Source organism: Agelaius tricolor, unplaced genomic scaffold (genome assembly GCF_023055355.1).
Source record: "Agelaius tricolor isolate 1412-34295 unplaced genomic scaffold, bAgeTri1.0.p SCAF_8, whole genome shotgun sequence".
Classification (NCBI taxonomy): domain Eukaryota; kingdom Metazoa; phylum Chordata; class Aves; order Passeriformes; family Icteridae; genus Agelaius; species Agelaius tricolor.
In genome coordinates, this window is record NW_027269268.1 from 24,457,868 (window position 1) to 24,479,706 (window position 21,839).

The window sequence follows — 21,839 nt, forward strand, 5'->3', positions numbered from 1 at the left end:
TTCCAGAAAGTCAGCAAATGTGAAGGTGTTGTGACATCTTAGGAACATATGGCCTCATCCATATATGTTATTTTTGTAATTCTCCCCAGAAGTTGCACATTAACAGCTTTCTAATATTTTTTTTTTAGATTGGAATGTACCAAAATGAAAATGCATTAATAAACACGTCTAAAATTAAAAGAAACTTCCCAGTGTTTTTGACTTATCTTATTATTTGCAAACCTACATATTGATAACAAAAACTGAAACTGCTGGTTTGAGAGGACAAATTAAAAATTGACACTCAGGTGTTTGCTTGCATATGCCTGAGAAATGGGAGAGATTAAGACAATTATGCAAATTTAACTATGCAAATTTTACAGAACGTTCCTATTGCCTTAGTCACTATATGACCAGCTTTTAAAAGAGTATAATTTGTTGGTTTCCTAGAGTATAATTTGTTGGTTTCCTAGCTTGTTTTAGAGCAAACTCTAAAATGTTCAACGTAATTGTAGCACCAGTGACATTTTTTTCCTGAGCAGCGAGCAAATGGTTGCAATTTTCAGTCATTACAGCTTGAGCCAGCCTAGCCTTGCTTAAATGAAATTTATACCAATCTTCTGAAAGAATCTTGCCATGTCTAGTTTTAGCCATTTATCTAGGTGTGGTTCACATCAACCCTCCTCAGTGCTGAGATGATTGCTGTGTATAAGCACTTAGAGAAGGATCTGCTTTAACAGAGCTGAAGCTTTATCTTTCTCTTACTGCCATTCTGTTACAGATAAAGCCCATAATGAGAATACACCACCAACTCATTCAATTAAAGTTGCAAAAGCATATCTGATATTTTTTGGTTAGAAAACAGCAAGGATTAGAAAATTAAATCAGAGTACAATTTTTAGGGCTAGAAGTCAGCCTAGTTTAACCTTTTCATCTCACTAGTAGCTTTTAAATTAAAGAAAATTTTAAAGGGCACTCAGCACCTAGTGTACCCTTTAGAAATTATAAGTGCTGAATATCTTGGAAAAAAAGAAAACAAACTACATACATCTAAGCTTTGGTTTGGAAGCTTAAGTACAGACATCCAACATTTAAATTTATGGTTAACCTTCTTGAAATATATGGTTAAAGTCTTGATTTTGTCCTTTCACTTAAAGAATAAAAATCCTTTTTACTCCCAGATGCACCCCTCCACCACAATTAAAATGGATGTTAGAAAGTGCCCCAATGCAGCATTGTTTACATAGCCTAACAAACCCATTGTTTTATGAACACAAGCATAAAACAGCAACATTTCTGAAATGCATTGAAAAAGTAAATCCATTCTGAGACAGAAGGCAGGCTTTTAAATGTGTACCTGCATTTCTCCCAGAACCAGAATCAGACCATTTCCAGTGGCTCCCTCCAAGCAAATGAGAGCATCTGCATCAGGCAATGCTGGCGAACTCAATTTACATATGCCATCCATTCATACAGGGATAAACCTGTAGCCACTAGGACATTTTAAATTCAATCTTAATACCAATGGCTGCTTTGTAGTCCTCACCATCTGTCATACCAGGCTGCATATTTTTTTCCCAGAGTGTGATATTCTCATTCTACCAAATAAAAATACTTCTTGTTTCCCTCATAGGAACTTCATGCATTCTACTTCAGAGCATAAAAAATTTATCAGCCTAGCACTGACATTTAATGTGTTTTGGGACATGAACTACACACACAAGTTAACACAATTTCAGATGAAAATTCCTGTACTTTTGATCCCACTTTAAAAATAACAAAGTCACAGTTTATGTCATTTGTATATTTTTATATAGGATTGTTCACTCTCTTTGTACTTAGTGCTATTGGTGAGTGTTGAAATTTTGCCCTGAAGAACAAATTGCCACAGTTTTTTCTAATAAAATCCTATGTATTAATTTCTTCCAGTGACATATTAAAACACATTCTGAGAAATATACCTCCCAAGAAACTGTAAAAGAAATAAGAAGTCTAACATGGAAGTAGTCTGTCAAAGAATCCAGCAAGGGACTTGCTGTTTTCTTCTCTCTTTCCAGGTCTAAAAATAAAATACTTGTCAAAATGTTGTAGTTGTAATATGAATGTGGAAGAAATTCTCAGATAAAACAAACTGATTTTTGGTTTGTCTGGTTATGTTTTTTGTTAGGTAGTTTTGGGGATTTTTTCCCCAGTAAATGCTACAGAGAAATTGGAAGTGAAAACAAAACAATAATAAAATACATGGTGGGAGCTCTTTGAGCTTTTGCAGTTATTGGCTTCCTTTCTCACTAAACATGTCATTCAGCAATTCCACACCAAGCAGAACCCTACAATCTTCTCATAATACAGTTCACAGTAACTGTAGAATCTAAAAAGTGTCCAAGATTTTTCTGGGTTTTTTTTCCATTAGAACTATTTTCCCTGCGCTTTCTATTCCCTTAGCTTGTCTTAAGTAATGCATCCAAAACCTACTATCAGTTCTTCAAAATATCAGGCCACCTTTCATATCCTTGAGAACCAGCAAGCTCACATTTATAAAAGACATATGTTGTGCCTATTGCAGATCTGCCCAACTGGAAAGAACCTGTTTCCCAGGACACTGCTGGATGCCAGAGAGTGCCAAAGCCACTTTTAAGTCTTCCCTGTGTTCTTTCATTATGTCATTAATGTAATGATGCAAAATCTGGTTATAGTAATAGAATGAACAAATTACTATTTGATTAGGGATCAGGGGTAACAGATGTTACCATAATATTCCATATTTAGAGTCTCAATGTTTCCTCACAGGTCTTAGGCACTCATAGCTCACATTGATTAAAAAACATAAGCAAACAAATAGAAAAACCAAGGAAATCCCCCTCAATACAGCAGTATTTCTTTGTCCTCCTTCTCCCCACTCTCAGTATAGAGTCTCATGATTTCACTCTAACAATTTTAGCTTCCTGTGACTCTGACCTTTATTATAAGACCAACACTTTCAAGTTTGCCAGAAAAACTGCAAAAACTTATTTATTCATTTCTTCATAAACAGCTTCTGAATACCAAATTAACTCCAACCTTAAAGCTGTAAGTCAGATCCGCTCAGGATTCTTGGGCTAAGTCATCTAGAGCACCTACAAAAACAGGTATATCCTGGACTTTCATCAATTTGTATGCTCAGCCATTAATTGGAAGTCAGCAATATAGCCCTAAGACATTTCTATCATACTCTCTTGTTTCAGATGATAATTACTGACACTCTCACATATTCTGCTCCATTTACATTATTAGCAGAAATGCCACAACCTAATAATTTTCAAACCTACAGCAATTTTAATATTCCTCACACTGGTAAGAAAAGTGTCAGCATACCACCTATAAAAAGTGTTAATTTATGGTGCTTTGATATTTATTGTTCTGCAGCAAAGTGCACCAAAATAGCCAAACCATGCACTGAATATCAAATTGACTTTTAAAAACAGGTGGAATGCTATTCTTTAGCAGGGGCTGGTTGGAGGATTTGTCAGAGTTATTTTTAGTTAGAAAAGTAGATTTCTTAAAACTTAATTTTCTCAGAAAATTAATTCTAGAGAGGAAAAAAAAAACCATCCTAAAAAACCACTCCAACATTTTACAAGGAAAGAGACACACTGACATTATACCCCAGCAAAAAGACATCCTTCTTTTGTAGAAAAAGACAGGAACAAACCTATGCTTCCTCAATGCGGCATTATTCAGCTTTTAAACACTTTCAGGATGGTTTTCATCCTTCTATTTTCCCCTTTAAACTGCACAAGAACACAAAGGATTTGATTTCTGTTTGTACTGATTGAAAAATAAAAGCCTGTCAAAATAGCTCAGAAAGTGTTTGCAGCCTTCCATTCGAGCTGCAGTTCTAGAAATACTGCTGGGCTCCCACCACAGCTTTTCACAGCCCTTCCTTAGAATAGTGCTGTGCACCCACGGTGGAAAATTACATATTTTGTAAGTTCTGCATATAAAGCCAATGAAAAAATAAAAGCAAACAGAAAATGAGTGGCGCTTTTATGCACACAGCTGGAATTTCAAAAAGTAGGCACACAATATTGAGTGTACGTGTATGAGCAGGGTTAATAAGCAAAGAAATCCCAAATAAATTCTGGTACTGTTTGATATAACTTTCAAGGTACAGTCCTGTGGTGTGGATCTGCTTTATCAGTTTAATATTCCTGTCTCAATTTGTCACATTTCTGATGTGGTGTATTTTTGTATTAGAGCCTACTGCAGAGCTGAGATCTGTGAATAATGGATTTTGTATTGTGCTTTCTGAACCTCAAGAAAAAGAATTGCAGACTAGGTAGAATATTGCACTTGCTGTTTCTTCGTGAGATTATTGCCAAATTTCCCCCTTTATTAAACAAATTTCTGAATAGATATTTGTCTTCCAAGTTTTTTAAGCTACCAAACATGAATACTTTGCTTAAATAAAAAAATTAAATGCTTTTCTTCCTCTAGAGTATTCAATAGATTATTCAGGAATTTATATTAATAAGAACTTTGCCTGGTTTTATTGCAAAAATTTTTCTCATTTTTCATGCCATTTGTTTAGATTCTGGACATGAACAAAGAAAAAATATTTTGCTGGTTTGTGTTGCTATAAGATACAATTTTTTTGACAACTTCCATAGGTCTATTTTTGTTTCCTTGTTTTATTTGTTATGTAGACCAACACAAATAAGTTGTGCAGGTTGAGCTTTCCTGTTGGTTTTCTCAAAGCATTCTTTTAAATTTAGTACAGAATCTTGAGCCCAGTCTATACCTAGGTGGAGCAAGATAGTAGAATATATTTCTTGACAAAATTTAATAAGACAAAAATCTATCAAACATTCCGCATACTTTCTGGAAGCAATTTCGAAAAAACTGTTACCCAGCCTTAGCCACACCATACTAATTACATGGAGAATAAATTAATGCATACTGAGTTTCAGATGCACAGTTTATGAACTGAGAGTAGAAGACTGAATGTAAAGTGGTCTCTCTCACACCTCTGTTATTCTGACATTTCAAAACCTAGATAAAGTACAAGTGAGTGACATCAGGAAGAGAATTAAGTACTTTTGTCAAACTTTTAAAATATTCCCCTTCATTGTGGTCTCATACAAAATTCTTTTCCTAATGTCTTGCTAAATCTAAGCATTCAAAAACTCAGAATCTACAGAATTTTTCACCACCGGAAATGAAAAAGATCAGCAACAGTGTTTATCTTGGGAAAAATTATTTCAAACCCCTGTTAGAGGGTCAGAAAAAAGAAAAAATATTAGTGCTGCAGTTTTCCACATGCAAGGAAGTCTTCCAGATACTGAAAACTGTTACTGCATTTGTGGGCTCATAACCACTGCTAGCCAGGCTGCAGCTAGTGAGATGCCAGGAACCCTGCCCCCCTGAGAGGCAAATGGGGCATTCTCCCCAAATCAGGCTATTCCCTGAAGCAAGATGAGAAGTGAGATTAGAAGAGGATCATCTCAATGACCAAGTTCCTCTGATTTCTCAGAGTCTTAATTTATCTTTTTCTCTCCTCCCTGTCATTCTCAGTCTTGCCTTCTTTGTGCTGATGGAAAAACTTCCCCCCCAAGCCTGCCTGTGTCCTCCATGAATTGGTTTGTCCTGAGATGGTCAGAGCAATTCAGTGCAACAACAATCAAGTTCTAGGCCAAAGTATACCCAGTAGAGATAGCATATTTTAATTAATTCAAGATTTTATAAAAAAAAAAAACCCAGGCACTATACTGAGCAATGAAAATATTTAAATTCACCTCATCCCAATAAGCATTTCAATCAGCATCAGTGACATACTTCAGTTTCTGCAGTGTTACCCTCTACTAAATACAGTGCTTCTGTGTTTATTATGGAAACCAAATGCTTAAGTAATTGAAGCTGACACCCAGCAATTTCCAGCAAAACATGTCAGTTCCAAGCATCTTAAAATATAACCTTGTTTTTATGAAACTGATCTGTTAGCAACATAGATATCTAATCAACAGTGCTTCTCAAGATGTTAAAAATTCCCTTAGAAACAGAGATATCTTCAAGTTTCTTGTGTACCATTTTGGGCACTCTCCCTTCTCTGAATACAAACCTACTCAGGAGAGAGAAGATAGTTAAACAACAGGGCCATGACCAAGATCAGAGTATCTTCCTTCACTGCTTATCCATGACACTAACAGCCACTAAGCAGCAGTGATTCAGTTTTGGAGCAATGACCAATAGTTACTATAGACTGCCCATCTGGGAGCTCTGGAGGAAGCAAGTATATTTGATTGTATTTGTCACAATCAAATAGATTCATCATACCCTCACTGAAAAAGGCCAATGGCTACACATAAAAATGCACATGAGGAGTTCAGAAAAATAGGTTAAATAAATGTCTTTTTGAAGCAAGATTAGTGTAGGCCTTGTAACATTTTTCTATAAACCATTACAACTATTCCTTCTCCCAACAGTTGCTGTTCATGTGCTGTGGCAAGATTATTACAACACTGAAACTTCTGTTTCCTCAAACTTGACCATCACTCACCACAAGTCTTTCATTCATAGCAGAAGTCCTGAGATGACCCAGAATTTTATGTTGCTGTATTAAATTAATCTGCACTATTTACACAGCAAGTCAAAGCTGAAACACAAATTCTGTCACAGAAACAGAATCCAAAGCTTCCAGTACAGATAATATTTTATTCTCAGTGGAGAAGGATCAAGCTATGCAAAATTTAAACAAATGTAGTGTCTCTTTGGGCCCTGGACTAAAATTCACAGCCTCACATTAATATTTCTGTTCCAGTGCAAAAGAAGAGTTATTTGCCAAATCATGATCTAACTGATAAAAGAGGACAGAAAGCTCTAGCTTGTGATTTGGATTTTGGACAATGAATTTTCTAAAGTTTGATGAAATGAAACATTAAAAAAGCAACACCTCAAAAAAATAGAAAAAGCTTTGCAGTATTTTGGATATTCATCACAGATACAGGGAAAGTCCTTCACATGTTCCCAATATGAAGAAATCTAATCTTTGCAGCTTGTCAAGAAAACATGGGTATAACTACAATATTTTCAGTAGGCTGCTACAGACCCATATCACAATAACTCTCATATCAGACTCATTTGAGCAGAAGGAGGAATCTAAACCTGGATTTAGTCAAGCCAAGAACATTTGTTCAAAAGAAGCTTCCAGGAAGTGAGTGCTGATACTTTTGCAAGACACAGCTTGTGTTTGTGTCTAAAAATCTGCCTACGGAAATCGCTTTCCTGAAGGCTACGAGGATCTGTAGCTTTCACATGTAGAATATGAAGCATTACTCATGCTGGGAGCATTTCAGAGTCAGCCTCTGCCACAGCAGAGCCTGGGGAGTTATCTGCATCTTCAGTCAAATCTGTGGGATTTAAAGAATCTCCGGAGGACAAGCAATTTTTAGAGTATCTCCTGATAGGAGCAACCCAGCTAACCAACTTTATGGAGTGAGTTAGTCTTTCATGTTTGCTTGTTACACCAGAGAATGACTGCTTATTGCTGCACTCCTTTGTCATTTTACATTTCGAGCAACCGGACTTGACCTTGTTTTGTGTCAATTCTGCAATCCATTAGTTTTAATTATCAGAATGCAACTCATTTAGTGTAGCCCTGTATCACCCTAGGAGCAGTTAGCTTTAGTGCTTTGTCTCTCTAGTTACTGTTTACAAATTTTGAATACCTGTGTAATGGTCCACTCAAGTCCAGCAAACATAAATTTGTTTCCTGTGTTCAACCAACCCAGCTAGCTTTTTATAACACACTGCAATTTTGCCATTTTGTTTCAGAGTTTGACTTTCATATTCAATGGTTCACAGGAAAAAAAAAAACATTTGCCATTTTTCTTCAAAATTCTTAAAAACTTAACATATTTCCTCAGTAGTTCCTACTATAAAGGGGATGGCAGTGGCTCAGTTCACAGCCCCACTGAATGCTCAGACCTGAGAAATCTGTGTGAGACTGGAATGCACAAAAAGGCCCCTCCCAGCCTTAGCTAGTACCCTTGTGTACATCAAGATCCAAGCACACATAATAAAACCAATATAGATTTAGACTGCATCATACATGGTCCACATTTTACTTAATTACACATAGGAAACTGTTTAGTTTTTGGAGTCAGAGACCCTTAAATAGCCCTTATTATACAATAATAAAATAACAGTCTCATTTATGCAATAATAATTCCAGGTAATTATAACATACTAATTATTCATTCAAAAATATGCTAATGCAGTGTTTATTACTTCTTTGGAAAGTAAAACAGTTTCTATTCCTTTTTTGTTTCAGCAACATAGCTAATAGGATGAATAATTTTATCTGGTTAACTACAAAAAGTTAACTAAATAAAATTATTGTTTCTTCTGATAAAAAATTGTTTCTTCTGAAGCTCAAATCACTGAATTTTGTGGAAGTAAAATTTGGCTGTAGCTGAGAGAATTCAGAAGGAGAGCAATAACATCAACCTGAAATTCTCCTGGGAAAACTCCAGAAGTAGCCAACTACCAAACCTCTAAATGTATTAGTCTTTTAATATGCTTTTCAGGCAATAGGAAGCTAACCATTTCCTCCACAGATTGGTTTATTAATCTATTTTTTTGTTGTTGTTGTTTGGAGCTTTTGGGTGTGTTTTTGGTTTGGTTGGGTTTTAGGGTGGTTTTTTCTCCTTTTTAACAGCAGTCAGTGTTAAAACGTGCTAATGATGATAAAACACTACAAACACTGCCAATTGTGGTGAAATTAATTTATTCTACAACTATTAAGAGTGCAAGTGTACCTACTGGGAAAGAAAAAAAGGATGGTTTTAATAAACTCATATACTCTGGGCTGGCAGGAACTAAAGCATTTCAAAGACTTAATACTAAACCTTTTTATAACTTGAAGAAAGAAGAGCCTAGTGCATGAATTTCTACTACCTTCTGTGAACTATGTCTAACAATAAAGTAATAGGCCTGCACTGCCATGAGGGTGGTGTTCTTCATAACAAGAGTTACATGAGCAAACTCCAGGAAAGAAAAAAACAAAACCAAACACAAACACAACCAAAAAAAACCCCACCCCAAAAAATAAAAACCAGTAACAATAAAATATCACAGCCTTTGCATGGCAGTAGGGTGGTAGGTGTTTTTGCTACTGTCATGATCATTCTAGTGCTGTTATCATTATTTTCTTATAGACATAATTTAATCTTGTGCATTAAATTCTACTCCCTTTAAAAAAAGATTTGCATATAAATTTGATGCTGTTTTTCTATCCAAATTCTGTCTTCCATGCTATTGAACACACACACAATCTGCTTCCAAGAGGAAAAAAAATTCTGAAACTGGCAGTTTGAAACCTTACTTAAATAAGGAAATTTTTTTAAATCTGAAAATCTCTTCATTTTTTCATGGGGTTTAAAGTTCTCATGAACCAATCCACTCATCATTTCTGAAAAAGATTTCTGAGTATGCAGTGTTAAAAAGTGACATTTAAATCACCATAGCTGCAAAAAACTACATATAATTTCATCCCAACAGAAGCCTAGAATTTCTGTAAGTTACATAACAGGCCACTTCAGAACTCACTAAAGATACAATTTCAACCACATGTGAAATTGTTATGACAATCCATTTACCAATCTTTAAACAGCCTACATCCATTATGCAACTGAGGAAAGATATTCCTATAATATACATTCCTATGCACTTTGTACTCCTGCAAGTATATTAGAGATTTAGGAGCTAGAACATGTCAGATTAACAGATTTTAATTTTAAATGTTTGGTCCAATTTTAAATCTAAAGAACATCATCTGCTCTTCTGCAAAGGAAGACAAAATAGCCTCATTGATCATTCACTTTGAAAAAAACAAAATAAGATTGTCAAGAATGTGTCTCTCTTACTCCAATTCCCAGAGGAAAAAAACAAGGGCAAGAAACTTCTATAAAGTTTCTCAATATCATGCCAGCCTATCATGCCACACAGTGTGTGACTATAGACAGGTATTGCCCTCAATAAGGTAGAAAAATAGCTCACAAACATTGGAACAATTCCCCCATTCAAGTCATCCCCTCTAACTTCATATATTACTGAAATAAAAAAAAAAAAAAATAGGTTATTCCATGCTGGAACATAGTCTAATTCTTACATGTTCACTGGCAAGTAACATGGGTTCATACCCACTGCTTCCCTTCACACTTCACCTCGAATTATAAAAACAAAAACAAAGCCACCTGAAACCCAACAAACGTTCCATACAGCAATTTATTCAAAACCCATGAAACATTTCTACCTGCTAAAATGCAGATTTCCAAGGAAAGATTTTGTACAGCAAGAGCACTAAAGAGGATACAGACTGTGTTTCTTGAATCTTTTTTCCCTCTGCTAGCAGCTCAGTTCCTAGGAAAATATTGTCACATTTTGTCAGTAAACAACAACAAAAAACTCACAAACCCCCAAAACCCCAAACACAAAACAGAGAAAAAACCCAAACCTTACCTGCCTTCACTCATATGAATAAGAATATTTCACTCTTTTCTACACATTTAGAAAGAGATGATGAATTCACATTTTCTCTGTAATTCACAATGCAACATTTGCTTTAATTATTATCTTCTGTTGTATATATGGATAAAACTAGGTAATACCCCATCCTTTTCAAGGCTCTTGCAAAAGTTAGAAGGAGGAAGCAACAAAGTTCTGTCTGTAGATTCATGAGAATCAAGTAGGAACAGGAAGTGTCCTTAAATGCTGATGTTTGCTCCTGTATTCAAAAGAGCCTTGTAAATTTAAGATAGGATTTCCAGATATGAAATTAAAAAGCCAAAAATTAGGATATCAAATTTCTGCTCAAAACTAGCCCCATTACTGGAATGCTGTCCAGTATCTTGAAGGCTATTGAACTCTTTAGCCCTGACTAATTAGGATGATGAGAATAAAGCTGAATATATTCCAGGAATATGTATGAAGCATCAAGGCAGAAAGGTGCAAACAACTTTGTGACTGAAATCCTTATTCCCTACACCTTAACACTGAATTTACTGTTCTTTACATGTCTTTCTTTCTAATGGCCACATGCAATATGGTTCATACTTAACATGCTGCCATCACAGCCTGTCAGAGTGAATACAGCAAAGCATCAGGTCTCTTGCTGCCTTCCTGACTCCCCAGGTTCAAGCAAATGCATTTTGGCTGCACTCCTTAGCAGCCAAAATGAAAGGATGTGCAAGACCTACAGAGGTGAAGGAGGGACTGCCAATGCTGTCTCTTGTTCTTTCCCTCCCTCTCACACCTTGAGGAGGTGTGTGTGTATCTGAAGACAAAAGAGAGTAGGAAGCAGCAAAGAACACCATGGAAACAGACACAACATAACGAGTCAGGGGCTCAAACCTATTTTCTTCCTTATTAACTTGACACAGATAATCCCAGAAATATGTTTTACATTGAGCACTGGCTGAAATTTTCTCCACTAACAGCTTGAAGTTTCTATCTTTATCAATTCATACTGTGCTCAGAGCAACACGATTTCACACGTAATTCTGTGAAAAACTGCTTTTTACAAGGACATGCAACTCTGTTAGCCTCTCCTGATGATTTCAACACCACCTAAAACCAAATAAAAAAAATTTTCAACTTTTTTCAGAGAGAGGGGGTTTTTTGGTATTATTGTGTCTGTTAAGAAGAATGAAGGAAAAAAAAAATTCCTGAGGTAACAGCCAGGGCAGTCTTTGGCTCCATTGACACAGAAGAAGGTAACCAATGATCCCCCTGGCTCCCATTAAATTTAGGATTCCTTCCAGCCCTCAGGAGGATGGAGATTTTTGAGTAGGAAGTTAATGCACAGTCTGGTTTCACCCCAAGACAGCACCATAACTAAATTATGACAAAACTAGGTATACATTAAAATAAAACATGGCTATCCAGAGATGAAACACTCTGAAGCCCTGATGTTTAAAGCTTTTAAGCCAATTAGTTTTGCTAAAAATTTGTGATTTGTTGGTTTCATTATTAAGGCTTCATGGAAAACTGGAACCTTTGGAAATTCCCAAGAGAATTAGCTGTAAAAAGTATTATCAGCTGCCTTTTCCTTTCCTGATTGGACACAGAGAATAAATCTTCAGAAACTCAACTAGCTACCAGTGTTAGTAATCAAGGGTAAGATTCAAGAGGAAGGCTTTTTGTTGAAGCAGTAGAGGTCTTATATGCAACAAGAAGCCCGGCCAGCTAACTCTTCTCCTGAATACACATCAGAAAAAACAGTATGAGAATGGAGCATAAGAGTCTGCTCATCTTAACAGAATTGAGAAACCTGCCAGAACTTATGATAAATCCTGCTCAAAAAGTGTATGATGAGGCTCACAAAACAGTCAGGGGAGAACAATAGCTGCCCAGAGCAGCACCTTTGGGAGGTGACACGTGTCAATCGAAATGTAAAAGATTAAAGCAAGGATTACCAAACTTGCACACGCCTTAAAGTAATTCTTTAAAACATTTTAAAAGGTTGCATGTACTTTTTGCTTCTGTTAGAAGGAATTCTGGCAAAATCCCAGAGGGCCATAATCAGTGACCTAGTTTCAGTTGGGATAGAGTTGATTTTCTTCCTCACAGCTGGCACAGTACTATACTTTTGATTTATTATGAGAAAAATGTTGCAGCTTTAATTGTTGCTAACTAATTTAATTTAGCAATAGCATTTAAATTTCTAAGCAATGTTTACACGGCCAAAGCCTTTCTGCTCCTCACCATACCAGTGAAGAGGCTGGGGGTGCACAAGAAGCTGGGAGGGGAACAGCTGGGACAGCTGACCCTCACTGACCAGAGGAATATCTGGTACAATGTGGCATCATGCTCAGCAGATACACTAAAGGAAAAACTGCTACTCAGGAGCTGTCTGGCAAACAACTTCATTGTGTATCACTTGCTTTCTACCCTTTAAGTCTTTTATCTTACCATCATCATTATTTCCCCTTCCATTTCTGACCTACTAAATTGTTCTCAACCCATGAATTTTCCTCTTTTTGTCCCCACCATGATTCTCTCTCCTGCCCCACTACAGGACTGGGGGAATGGAGCAGACCAGGCAGAGGCAGCAAGTGACTGTGTGGTGTTTAGCTGCCTACCAGGTTTAATCACAACAACCAGAAATTACTAGAGCACTTGCCCTACCAAAAGATACACCCTATTGTGCAGGCACACGAGTTGGAAGGGAGAAAGAGAACATAGAACAGTTTTTAAACCATTATGCCAAACAAGTACTATAATTTGTAAATGCCGCACAGACATACTAGAGAATGACAGGGAAGAAAAAAAAGATAAACTGTCTCCTTCTCTAAGCTTTAAATTCAGCAAAACAAAGAAACAAACCTGTATACAGTCCAGCAATCAGAAAGATTTCTATCCTGATACTTATGCAATAAATGTCAGAGTACTGCACACCCAACTCCATTGTATTGCCCATCTCAACAATACAGAATACTGAATCATCACATTTCACAGACTTTTCTATCACACAGGAACAGAATTAGGAGGAGAGATTTTATTTTTTGCTGCTTTTAAAGACAATTCTGACATTGGCTATTCTCCCACTATCAATACAAAATATTGCTGATACCATACCTCCCTACAAAAGCAGGAAAAATCCAAATCAAAAGCACAAGTTGTACAGTTGTCATAGATGTAAATTAATCCTTGAAATATTGTTTTGAAATTTTCATGGAGAAGATAGTGGGAAAAAGTCCATAATAATAATTCCACTCCATCAGAGCAGAAAAAAGGTTTACATGGTAAAAACAAGTCAAATCCCTCCACTGTATGCAGGAACATTGAGTGAAATTGTCCTTTTCCAAATCTCATACAAAGCCCTGTAGTGTTTGTCCTCCATTTAACAAAACAGAAACAAAAATTGCCACAAAGGGTTTATAAAGACCTGCCTTGTATCAGTCAGAACTAAGGAAATCCTGCTGCTCCAATGGATCAGAAAGAGGATTTGTGCCCACCTTTAAGACACAGCTACCCAAGCACTGAGCTGTGGGAGCACTGACCTAGCGTGGCACTATTACAACACTGAAACACATCAGAGAGGACATCTGACACTGGCAGATCTGAGCAATGCTTCCTGAGGTGGACCTCCAAAATAAAGAGTTTCAAGTTTGCCTTTTTTTGCCTTTAACTTAACTTGGTTCACATATTTCTGAAATTCAGTCCGAACTAGAACACAGTCAATCATCTCAGCATTGCATGTTTTAGTATTAACTGACAAGATAATTTGTGTCAAAAATACCTGGCACTCAGACAAAAAAAATGCTCTAGCTTCAATTATGCCACACAATACTGCAAAACACCATACAAAAAAGGCTTAAGAGACACTTGAGAAGGAGCAAAATTAGAGGATGAAGTCAACCTACAATTACCACAACACATTTTGATATTATATTTTCACCCCAGCGCATGCTATGGGAAAAACATAGCCATAATATGCATATACATTTTTTCTAAATGCATTAAAATGTCACTGCCTTTTAAATAATTCAAAACTATCCTGCAAGTTCCAATAATATTCTGAAAATTGAAACATGTCCTCAAATTCTATTTTAGAACTGAAAATGAATACTTTATTTTTATACAGATTTCCTCAAACCAAGAAAAGCATGTAGATTTTCCAGATATGACAAACTAAATGCATTTTAAAGCCTGGATTGTTACTGAAATCTCTAAGCAACCTGAGCTGGCACAAATCACATGACCCAAATATTAGTCCTTTTTATTATTTTTCAAAATCCTTCTGTATATCAGATATGGTTACTTTTATCATGAAAAATCTCATCTTTCCATGCTAATTGCCTTCTTTATTCCTTGTATTTAACTAAGAACAAAATATATCCAGTGAGTGGTGAATGGCCTTTAATGTGCCATGCAGTCACTCTAGTCATACAGTCCCAGACAAGTGAAACAACTGTTTCCTTTATATAGCCACAAATTCACTCAGTTTGGATGTATAACATTCTTCACACCCTTGTTTCCTTCCCCCAACCATAACATTAATTGGTCTAAAGCCTCACCTGCAGCTGAGGCTTTAAATACCATTATACCTAAGAATACAAATCAGATGTTTATTGCAATAGAAGATGCACTTAATTTACTGCACAAGCCATGTGATTAAACTGTGGTGATTGTATTTCTGTTCAAGTTTTCCTACTGCCTTTTTCAAGCTGGAGAATGCTTTTCCAGACACACGATTAAGGTAAAGTTACAATGATTTTCTTCTGTCATTGTCACCTCAACCTACTCAGTATTTCCTGATCTGATTGCATAACTGGTTAGAAAAACAGATGGGCCCAAGTTTAGAAATACTGCTCAAAAGGTGCATATTTAGACATGCCAGTCATTATGTGGAAGGCATACTTCCACCCACGCTCATATATATGCAGTAAAAGATCTTCCAAGAAACATTAAGAACATGAGAAACAGAGTGAAGCACTGATAGAAGCGTTTTTATCAACAAGAACAGAGAGATTTATTATTTTTTAAAATTTCCTTAAGACACAGTATGTTACACGGGGAAAATACTAAGCCAGAGGAAAGATCTTCACTACCCATACCACTATCCACAGCAGCTCTCTTCTGCAGGAATCTGCTGCAGCAAATATCTGTCTGGGATGAGATAATGCTGCCTGGAGAGGAATGCCCTACCCCAAAAAAGAAAAAAAAAAAAAAAAATGGCACCAGAAATGTAGGAGCCTACTGCCTAAAGGACTAATTCAGCCTTTTCAAACCTCTCTGGGTTTCGCTGTCTGTTCAAGTGTCCTTTGGGAATCAGACAGTCAGTTTACTTTAGATCATTACATGAGGGAAAAGGCACCAAAAATTTAATGCAAACTCTTTCCATGGAAGGCTGAGATTAAGATCCTTCAAGAAACTGGGAAATTAGGACTATTTAGATTACTTATAACAGTGATCATTAACAAACATGTTGATTTAAAAGTGCTCAGTAAAGCTTAACAAGATAAGCAGTTGGGCATCAGAACAACAAATAAATTACACAGCTTTCAGCTAATTTCTTTTGCTAGAGTTTTGGTAAAAAGGTGAATTGGTTGAGAGAAATTAAAAATGGGAAAATAATTACACATAATTAAGATCTCATTATCATAGCAAGGCACTCAGAATTATAACAAAAAATTTCAGATTGTGTAACATAAATATCCTGTAGTGCCCATCAAAATACCCCAGAAAAAATATTTTAGGAGTATCTCCAAAACACTACCAATTAACACCAAACACCTAAAACAAACAGTTTCAGTAAGGTCACCATTTTTCACTTGTTCTAGTGCACTTTCCATGAAATCTTCTCAAAGTATTCTGCAAACCCCCATATATGTTTGAAGCAGGTCCTATATGATCACTATGCTGGTCTCCAGTTGCTGGTGCTGACCAGTACAAACAATTACTAGAGAGAAAAAAGTCCTGCACTCCAAAGCTTGCATTCAAAAGTGAAACACACATGAATGATTACAAGCTCAGCTTGGCCTCACGCTTTAATGCCATCATACTTTTCTTAAGCATGCAATTTTCCCCTTGAAATCACGCAATTATTTTCTAAATTTTCTGAAACCATAAAAAAGTACATTTTCTAGAATTAATCAAGGCCTAATACAGACACAGGAGTGACACCTCCCTTCAGATGTTTTTTATGGCATGCCTTTAAAGCCTTTATTTAGTCTTAGATTCTAGTCTATTCTAGTTATTGGTTTTGTCCATTTTTAACAAAATAAATCAACATTTAATCAAATGTTTCAGTATTATCTACCAATACATGACATTGAAGTAGGGTCTCAAAAATAATTTGTCCTTTGTCCCATCCACTAAAAAGCCTTTGAGAAGAACCCTGAACTTTCTTGGGTAAAACTTAGCTTTTATTCCAATTTAAGGGCCAGCTCTCGCTCTGGAAACAGGAGTTAGAGTTTTGATGTTTGCATCTGATACATCTGCAAGACTACTGAGCTTCCTTCAAAGCTGAGGTCACTGATGAAAAAAACCAAAACCAACCCCAACAACAAAACAGCAACAGTATGTGTTGACTTCTGTGCAGCCAAAGGCTGTTTTCAGAAGAAAGCAGAGCTTGGGTAGAGCCTGATTGCCCTGTCAGCTTCCCACACAAGCAAACACTCCAGCACCCTGCCAAGTGACACGGTGACAACAGGTCAGCTTCCCTGCAAGATTTTTTAACCTTCTCTTAATTAGCAGGGGATGATCTGGCAATATGTTGTGCTCCTTGCTCTTTCTCAGATCCTTCAGGAAAACGGAGACCCAATACCTTGAATTATCTCTTTTTTAAAGCTTCCTGTCTTCCTTAAAGGCCACTCAATATTTCTCAAAACAGCAGATACTGTTTTAATAGAAAATAATGATGGCAGCTAGAGAATTTAATGGAAACCCACACAAGAAAAGTGAGGTCTGGGACAAAACTGGTCTGCAATGGTCTGTTTCAACAAAAGAAATGAGCCAGCAAAATAATGTACATTAACTTCATGCTATTGTTTCCTCTACTTGTGAAGTTGCTATACCTGTGTTTATGCTCTTCACAAAAGAGAAAGCAAAAAAAATTGCTAGAAGACAGAACATTAATTATTATTTTTCTTCCACTTCTCTGCACTGCTAGTTACACAGAGAAAATGGTAATGCTTCAGTAAAATTCCCCACAATATGTCACATTAACATATCAATATGATATACTGGTATCACCCGACAAAAATACCATGTTCCTCATTTGCTTATAAATTAAGTTATTCTCACAAGTAATTAAATGGAACATACACATACTATATAATTAGATACAGATTTTTTTTGACCCACAAAGCTGTAGTTAGATACACAAACTCATCAAGAAAACTAATTTCAGGCATTCCCCATGTAAAATTGCCTATCATTCTCACTATATAAAGGGTTTTATATTTTTTTTCTCATTGCAAATCAGACTTAAGAGAGAAGATATTGAAAAGTTACAAATAAAAAAATAAATTGCATTCAAAAGGAAAATAAATATTAATATCAATACAGGAAAATAAACTAAATTTTATCAACCTTGAGACCAGGGTCTGTCAGATATTTCTTTATATTTCCAGACTGACTAGTAAAAAATATTACCCCAAATGTAATTGATTCCATTTAACTCCCCCTTAGAAAAGGGCTTTTTGTCTTCAGAAAACATTCTCATCAAGACCAGGGAAGGCAAGTCTTAGGAATTCCATATAGGAATGTGAGTTTTATCACATCACAGGTAAAGGTTATAATCACATAACCAGTGGTAACTCTTCAAAGGTATTTCTTTAAACATTATTAGGAGACTAGAACTGCTATTTGTTAAGCAATCAATAGGCTAAACCATAGATTATCCCCCAAAATCAGTTTTAGTAATAGTTAGCAGGATCACATGGATGTGGAACACGATCACATTGTGGGCCCACACAAATTGAGCAGCTTCAGATGGAAACACTAAGACAAAACTTTCAAAGAACACCAATAATTTGGTATTGAAGCCCCTTGTCAGAGATATGAAAAGCTCTGTAGAGCCTTTGCCATGACAGAGCCAGATAAAATTTTAATTTCAGTCATCTCAAAGAGTTACCAGAGTGAATAGTTTCCATCTCACCTCAAGGTGCTCTTACCAGAGTTTAAAAATATTGAGTACCCCTAAGACAGTATGAAAGCCAAAGAAAAATGAATCTTAAGTGTTCAACTGTTTTGGCAGAGAATATTTATCTGTCAACATGTTTTGCACTACTACTTAAATTGAAATAATGTTATTCACAACTACTGCAGTGGAAAAAGACAAATAAATTAGGAAGTTAGCTTATTCTAACTACATAAAATGGAACCTATCTCTTTGTGTATGTTTATATTCACTGTAAAAGCAAAAATGCTTCTATTCATTGGTAGCACTGTGTTCAATATTTCGTATTTGAAGGGCTCTAGTAAATATAAAAGTGACAGTGAATAAAACGGAAAAATATTTAGTACCCCCATCTGAGAGAAGAAACTTGCTATTGTGAATAAAACATTGATTGCTTAAGCCAATAAATGCTCTGTAATTCAAATGTAATCACTAAATAACCCTTTTATAAAAAAAAAGTTATTTTTTTTTCTGCTGTCTGATTTAACCTCAGCTGGCAACTTATGCATAGCACACAGCCTCTCGCTCCCACCCAAGGAAAGGGGAAAGAGAAATAAAAGGACAAGACTCAGAAGCCTCATGGCTGAGTAGGTCAATAATTGCAGAAAAAAAAAAGAAAGAAAAACAATTGTTCACCACCACTTCAATGATGCCCAGCTAGTTCCTTTCCCTGCCTCAATAAATGTTGAGAAATGATCCTTAATGCATGGAACATCCCTTTGGTCAGTTGAGGTCACCTCTCCCAGCTGTGTCACCTCCCAACATCTTATGCACCTGCCTCCTGCTTGCTGGGGGGTAGGGATGAGAAGCAGAAAAGGCAGTAATTACAACACCTCTTGTCAACCCTCTATTCAGCATGAATCCAAGACAGAGCTCACACCAGCTACAGTGAAGAAATTAATTCTATCCCAGCCAAAACAAGCACACCTGCAAAATATCATTTATAAGCTCTTTTGATAACTTGAATTAATATATTTCTCCCTATAGAGAGGTTAAAGGATTTGTAATTTAGGTCCCTGTTCAGAAAGTCATTAAGGCAAAACCAGTAAATAGACTTGTTTTCCTAATCTGGTAAATCAGATTATTTTAACATATTATTCATTATTTTGTCTTCTCCAACAAAAGTTTGTCTTAAAGAAATCTTACATTACTTTTGTAGAGATGAGAAAGGATTGACTGGCAAAATAAAACATGGACTGAGAAATGATGACAACTATGACAAGGCCTTAAGGTTCCTATTGTGCAGGAATGCTGCTGAATGGCACTGAGCTAATTGTTCACCATGGTTTGAGAGCTCTGACTGAAGGACAAGTGACTTACTCATATGCAAACAGTGTTCCTAGCTCTATTTCAAGAGTTTTTTCAAGTAAATTATTTGAATAAAATTCTTTACTTGTCTACTGTTTTGTCATTTGATAAGAATTTAAGACTATTGTATTATGCACAAGGTATATTAACTTGGTAACACTCAAAGGTGTTTGACTTAGGACCTTGGATATATTCTTCTGTGGAACCTGAAAGGGCCAATCTACAAAAGTTACAGGAGTAATTTCAGGTTCAAAACAGGAGCATGGTGAGCTGGTAGCAAGCTTGCAAAAAGAAAATATTTGTTTTTCAAAAAAATAATAATTGCACAGCAAAAAATCAGGAGAGTTTCAGAGATTGCACTAGATCTTACTTTGTATGCAACTGACACAAAGGTCTGAGATCTGCAATGGATGCTCTTTAGAGAAAGATGATCTTGACAAGAACTCATATTTGGGGCATATGAATATGCAAAGAATCATCTACTTTGATTTAAAATAGCAATGTTTTTAGAGGGGGGAAAAATAAAGAATGGTGTACATCTTCTTATATTTTCCCTCTGAATATCTGTCCCCATTCTGTCAAGTTTAGCTTGCAAAATTCCACTAGATTAAAATTACACATTAGGTTACCAGTGAAATGAAGTTCACCGTTGTGAAAATTTGGAAGGGTAGGGAAGAAAGGCAAGGAGAAGAGGCAAAGTGAGGGAGCACAACTTTATTTCATTAAGTGACAGAGATAGAAAATGCTTCCCTTTTTAAAGATTTTGTCTTTGCTTTTACTGATGGCATTGGTCACTATTTATGCGCCCCCACTAAAATCAATCTCACAACTATGGCATTCTGATTTTTTATTTTGTTTTGATCAACAGCATTAATTTATACAGCCCAATAAAAAGAAGGACAATATTTCTCATAGGATGTGTTTAGATTTTAGATAAAGCAGTCAGCAAAGACATTAAAGATTGATTTGTAATATCCACCTTCTAAAACACCATTTAGGAATCTAAGTATAGAATTAGTAATTCCCAAGGTATAGAAATCAAGCAGTTCTTAAAAACTTCAGTTGCTGACACTCGTAAAAATGATGTTTGTCTATATAAGAGTGAAATAACCTGCATTCAGGGACTGAAAACCCCTAAAGTCTGAGTGTTTCTTCCACTGAAATCCACAACCATCTTTTCCTCATTTCAGGAGTTTAGCTGTCACTGATTCATTCTGCAAAATTCAAGAAAGATTGAATTTTCACAAAGGTTGGAGAAAATTTCATGCATTAGAAATACCTTGTGTTCATTAAGTACCCTTAACTAAAGTGATCCTAAATCACTGGAGGGTTATGTCAAATCCTCTGTATATCTTTTATGCAATAAGAAAGGACATTCAGAAAAAAAGAGTCTCTCAACACGTGAAGATCCATTCATAAGATTCAATAGTGTTAAAAATAAACATGGTGAAGAAAACAGATGTTTGTGTTTCCATAGTGACCTTATCTTTTTCATCAATGGTGCAACTCTGTGAAAAGACATAAGGACTAGCCAAAAAAGCTGCTTTTTGACAGCACATTCTGCTAACATGCACACCTGCTAAAGGGAATAAATCTTAAAAAAAGTTCTTTACAAGAACCTCCAAAATAAAAATCTGTTGCAAGCAACTTCCTCTCCACATGCTGTGTCTTCTTCCCATGTTGTGGCAAGATATAGTGAGCACACAGGCCAGAAAAGAAATGCGGATCCTGCACATCTTTCACATATAATCCAAGTGAGATTTCTCATTTCTGTTCTTTTCTAGAGCCATTCTTAGTTTGGGACTAATCATGGTTTGCTGAACTGATGAGAGTTTGATCCCTTGCTCTGCTATCCCCTCTAAAGAGGGACATTTTTTCTATCATTGCCTTG